This window comes from Rhamphochromis longiceps, linkage group LG11 (assembly GCF_057381845.1).
Source record: "Rhamphochromis longiceps isolate RC_006_pf linkage group LG11, R_longiceps_female_GT1.1, whole genome shotgun sequence".
Lineage (NCBI taxonomy): Eukaryota > Metazoa > Chordata > Actinopteri > Cichliformes > Cichlidae > Rhamphochromis > Rhamphochromis longiceps.
The window spans coordinates 38,416,987-38,422,986 of NC_140567.1; the positions used below are offsets into that span (position 1 = coordinate 38,416,987).

A 6,000-nucleotide genomic window follows, 5' to 3' on the forward strand; every position below is an offset into this window, starting at 1 on the left:
CTTTCTACACTGTCAATAATCAGTCTCAGTGATTGATTAATGAGGAGCTTCTGTTAATGTGTGAAAACTGTGTTTCAGGTGAGGGAGAAGCTGGTGGAGCAAGGGATCAGAGAGGAGGTGAAGCTGAGGTGGAGGACGCAGCCTGATGGGAAGGTTTTCCACAGAGAGGAGGAGACAGCCGCTTACTGTGAGAAGGAAGACTGTGGGTCGGTTTAGTCTGCACACCAGGAAGTGACATCATCTGCTTTTACACTCAGCTCTCTCTTCATAATAAATATTATAAAATGTATTTAAACCAATTTATTATTGTTTTTTAACATCTCCACATGCAACTGAGTTACATGTTTAAATGGAGCCTCGTTTGCTCTCACTCTGGTCATTTTCTTGCATAAACAAAAACACAGTGAGGACTGAAATATGATATGATATTTGGAAGAGAAGCATCCAGTCTGCTGAACTGGAAACAGTTAAAATCATCCACATAATAAACATCTGCTCCTAAATCCTCTCTCAGAAAAGCTTCGTACATCATGTAAAGCCAGACGTAGGCTGAAAGTGTTCATTCAGGTTTATTTGTTTAAAGATATCAGGAGTATTTTCTTAATGCAAAAATCGGCCTTATTCAAATTCATCTGAGAAGCAAACTCAAACTGACCTCCATCAACCACCACATGGTGAGTGAGCTGTGAAACCATGAAGCCAGACTGAGGTCATAAACAGTAAACATTGCTCATGTATTCATCCTCTCTGACTTTCTTCTGCAGTTTTAGTCTGTAAGTGTAATAAAGCTTTTCTCACAGCATCAAACCTTTACCCTGTCTGCTGCATCAGGTCTCAGGTTTGTGTCTTCATTTGAATGTGAAGCAGAGTTTTGCATGCGATCACTGTGTTTGCATGGCTGCGTCACCGCCTCAGTGATATCTGAGTGAAGCTGTAACCATTATAATTCTGGAAAGGGCGGAAAAGCTCAACTGCTCACACACCAGCGGATATCTTTCATTCAAAATGTCATTTTAAACATATCCAACACATATATTTAGTAATAGTTCCTCACTGTTTGTTAAAACTGCAAATGTAACAGTTGGATTCAGCAGTTATTGTGAAAATGTAAACCACATGATCAGCAATGATGTGCAAATCAATGAAATGAAATCCAGCTGTACTGGAGCAGAGATTTAATTTCATTTAAGATTTACTTTCCAATTAAATCTATGATTACTTCAAAAACAGTTGGAAAGCAGCACTTTAGGGTTCAATACCCACTAGGGCCAGGTGTTACCTTTCTGCCCTTCCTCTGTGGTGGTTAGCCTTTGGTGAAATCATTCAGGGGTTTGACAGGTTTTGGTCAGTCCTTCACAAACTGTCGATAGTACCCTACAAAGCCTAGAAAAGACTTGAGCTCACTGAGTGTCTGGGGTCATGGCCAGGTTCTGAGAGCTCTGAGCTTCTCGGGATCTGTCAATCATTGATCTGATACAGGGTAGAATGCAAGATGAGAACATGCAAAGCAATAAAAGAAGAACTCCTATCACGAGTGGGGTTCAACGGGTTACCCACGCCTCTCTGCAATACAACATTGTTATTGTTAATTGTGATTCCTCATTATTCTGTTAATCACTGAGTTGAGCTAAAGTAAATCAATAATAACAGATAAATAATATAAATATGAAATAAAACCCCAAAGAGTTTATTTAACACCCCTACTGGTTAGGAAGGAACAAGCCCCGCCTTCCCCGGCTCTGCACCGTCACATGTGCTCAGACAAAGAAACTGTGTCCCAAAACGTCGGCCGCATCCTTCGGAGGACCCGGCCTTCGCGGTCTACGTGGGCCGGGTCCTTCGAAGACCGAGAAGGCTGGAAGTGCGAGGCCGTGAAATGGGACGGTCTCGCCTTCAGATCAGCGTCAGCGCTGTGTGGGTGGAGTTTAATAAACTCCACGTCTGCTCCTTGCTATCTAAAATATAACCGGACACTGGAGTAAACTCTCGACTGTCTCACACTTCTGTTTAATCAGTTTTCTGTTTGACGTTTATTCAGCTGTGTGAAAATCCCGGAGGAACCAACCCGATGGATTAATAAAGTTTTATTTAATCTAATAATCTAATAACTTTGATCTCAGCCAAACGATTTACTCCGGAACAAATAAAACACAGAAAAAAGGAAAGTTCTCCGAGTGACTTCAATATCATGTTTAACCTGAGTAGTGACAGAGTGGCGGTCTGAAAACGATGAAGCCGGGAGTCCGCTGCTCTCGCCGGCTGGAGTGACCATTGAACCCCCCGGCTTGCTATCGAGCTGGTGGGTAACAGACGTCTCCGAAAACGTCGGCGCACTTTTGCAAATATGCGATGTCTTGATAAACCGAGCAGATATTTGAAGTTTACAAAGCTACTTTCTCGCCTGGAAATATGCTAAAAGTTTATTTTGTGACCCAGAAAGATTAATAAGAGTAATTTTAAAACTTAGTAGCAGCCGCTATTGTTGGAAACTGAAATTTGGCTGGGCCGCGCTATGAATTCTGGGATATGGTGGACCATGAAGGACACACAGAAACAGTTCATAACTTCAACTCATTCATGTCACCTAAAAGGTAAACCTGTTTCTCCATCACAGCTCTGATGATTCAGTAAGGACATCTGCTGGTTTCATCTTCATGTTTCCCTCTCACCACACATCCAACCGACATCATGACCAGCAGCTTTACAGCTGTGGCTCCAGCAAACATCAGATCGATCAGTTTCATGACTGAAAGAGCAAAAGGAGAGGGAGGGGAGAGGATGAAAGAAGAAGAGGCAGCTGTGCAGCAAAGACAGAATAACTCCAGCTTTGTGTCTTTTTCATTGTAGCGCGTAATATTACATAATATAATAATTTCTCTGAATACGAGACGATTCCGTTTTTTACGGGATGTTTCCCACTTCCCACTCTAATAATTAACCTTATGAACAAAATAAAGTTCAACATCAGTAACATAGCACCACCCAGCTGTATAGAAACTCCGTCATGCTAGCTACTACGCAGTACGAAAAAGTCAGCATAACGAAAATAAACTCCACCTAAACTTGGTTCATATCTGACCCAGATAGACTGCAGGTCGTAACTTCTTACCTGAAGTTCAGTTCACCTGACACTCGGACCGGCGGCCGCCTCGGGTCTCTCCTCCTGCCTCCCCTTTCCCTCCTCCACCTGCTGGCCTCCACCACTTGCTAATGTTACTGAATCTGTGGAAGCTCCGCGATGCCACCACACGAAGTAACGAGTAACGACCCTATCTAAATCCCAGTAACGAGTAACGCATTCCTGATTTTGGCATAATAACTAGTTACCGTGCTCGTTACCACAATAATAACGTAGTTACTGTAACGTTACTTAATAACGCGTTAGTCCCAACACTGTTAATGAGTCGCAGCAATGCAAAGAAACACTGAATCATTTTAACCAACATCAAAGCTGTCACAGAAATAAGAATATATCCACGTGTTTGAATAAAAATAGACTGGGTGTTTTCTCACAGCTGAAACTAAAGCAAGAAGCAAAAGGAAGCTGAAACGGTGCCTCCAAACACACTGACAGACCTTTGTGGGCTTGATTTAAGACTCCCTGATTGCAAACGGATCAATAACAGGCTGCACTTGTGTTAGACTCAATTTTAACCACCTAAACTTTTAACATCATGCAGCTGTTTGACGGAGAAGAAAATCTGAGAGAAACTGATCACGCCAACCTGCCTCTGCCTCCACCTGCAGGCTGTGCGGCTCAGAGACAGTCTCCATGTTGGTCTTCAGAGCACAGGTGTAGCTCCCAGAGTCCTCTGCAGTCAGGATGAGAAGGAGGGAGGGGCCAGTGTCTGAGAGGGCGTGGCCATCTTTGAACCACGTGACCTCCAGTTGGTGAAAAGTGCAGAGCAGTGTGACGTTTTCACCTCTGCTCAACTTTTTGATTATTCTCATTTTAGACGAATCTAAAATCAAAGTGTTCATTAGTTTTAATAAACAGTCGTTAATATTAAAGATTAATATTTGTGTCAGAACCAGGATATTTTTCTCTCACCATCAACTCTGACAGTCACTCCTGTCTGGTTAGTAAAACGTCCTTCAGGATGATCAGCTTCCATCCTGAAGCGAAAGCTTGCGTTGTCTCCCTGCTGAACATCTCTGATCTGTAAAGTTTGTCTTCTTGTCTCCCAGATATTGATAACGAGGATCGATGTTTGCTGAGTCACTGTCACACACAGACGGAGTGTTAGTGTAGCAGTACCGGTGGTTCTGACACCAGAGGACTCTGACGATCTTTGGTGGAACTTCTGTTTGATTCACTTTGAAAGACTTCAGAGGTGTGAAGGTGCAGCGGAGGGTGGCAGTGGATCCTCTGACAGCACAGGTAGACCTGAGAGGATAGATCACAGTTTGACCCACAGCACCTAAAGAAGAGCAAACACAGAGCTGAGATCCGAACACAGTGACTCAGTTCACAGACAGAAAATACAGACTGCTGTGTGTGAAGCTCTAAAACAAAGTTTCCGAAACGTAAAGAAGTCGGGCAGCCAGGAAGAAAGGTTTGATGTGAAAACACAAGCAGCTACAATAAGACACATAAAAATGTTAAACACGTCTTACCTGCCAGCAGGAACAGGAGCCCACAGACTGTTTTTGTCCCAAACTGCCATCCTTACGTTTTAATGAGCCCACTGAATGACGACTTCTTTAAACGTGTGGTCAGCAGTGCTGATGAAGACACTGACTGACACACTGGGTTTGATTTCTTTGCGATCAGCTCTGAACCTCATTTTCTTTTACCTCTTAATAGAAAACATTGAAATTTCCTATTTGTCGCAACATTTCATCAAAATGACCAAACAGTGGAAAAATGCTGCTGATGTGCCTCTCACCTCCCCCTCTCCAATCTGCTGTTTTTCACTGTAAACATCAGATTTAATGCTTCTGTTGAGCTCTGGTGAAAAACCACGCTGAACATCAGCATCACAGTATAACAGTCTGTGAAAGGATCTGTGGTACCCTGGATGTTTGACCTGCTTTCTGATCTTTCATTGGACAAAGCTTGAAAAGTGCATGTTTGTTATCATGTGTGATGTGCTCTTATTTTTAACCTACATGTGATACGTGGACCATCCTCGACTCTTTCCATCATCAGACTGTGAACACTGATGATGCTTTCCTGGGAATGTCTGCTGGATCCTCAGCTCGCCCTGTTAGCTGAAACACCGGGTTGTGACATGTGGGAGTCAGGATGTGATTGCTGTCAGTTGGTTGCCAACAGGCTGCAATCGTTCTTCTAATTTCGTCACTCCGGCTTTTGCCATGTTTGATTTATGCAACAGGGTTTTTTTTGTTGCACATATTTCTTTCTTTTCTACGTCAACGTCACGCGATTCAATTCAGCCTTATTTACATAGCGCAAAATCACAACAAATGTTGCCTCGAGGCGCTCATATTGTAAGGTGAAGACCCTGCATTAACAAAGACAACAGAGAAAACACAAATGTTTCCTCTGAGCTGCGCGCATGCAAAACCTGCTGACGCAGTCTCCGCGCACAAACAATCCAACCTTAATTCAAATTGAAATCAATACGTAACAATTCATTTGAGGAGTGACGGTGGTGAGAGAGAGCGAGGTTTTAGATGTGAGAGATTTGTGACGTTTAGCGTGTTTGGAGTGTGTAGTTAATGTGTTGTTTTGTGGATAGTTTTAGTTTGTGTGTCAGAACAATGAGGCGGCTGCTGAATGTCGCAGTTCTGCCAAAAAGCCACCAAAGGCAGATTAAAGTGTAAACGCAGGTGGAAGCAGGAGCAGTGCTACACCTGCTGCTGTCAGGCCTGCAGGGATCAGGCTGTGATTTTCTCCTTTGTAGTGGACACAAATAATTTGCGTGACTCATATTTGATGCAGAACACCTGATTGTTCTGTAAATAGTTTGAAATGGTTATAAAAACTGCCTCGGCTGCATTTTTAGGTAAACAGCTGCAACTTTGTTGTTTGCA

General features: G+C 43.0%; 1 pseudogene; it reads right to left on the reverse strand.

The window, feature by feature from the left end:
• Window positions 1–3,593: 3,593 nt before the first annotated feature.
• LOC146660000 (uncharacterized) lies at window positions 3,594–4,667 on the reverse strand (annotated as a pseudogene).
• Window positions 4,668–6,000: the final 1,333 nt, after the last annotated feature.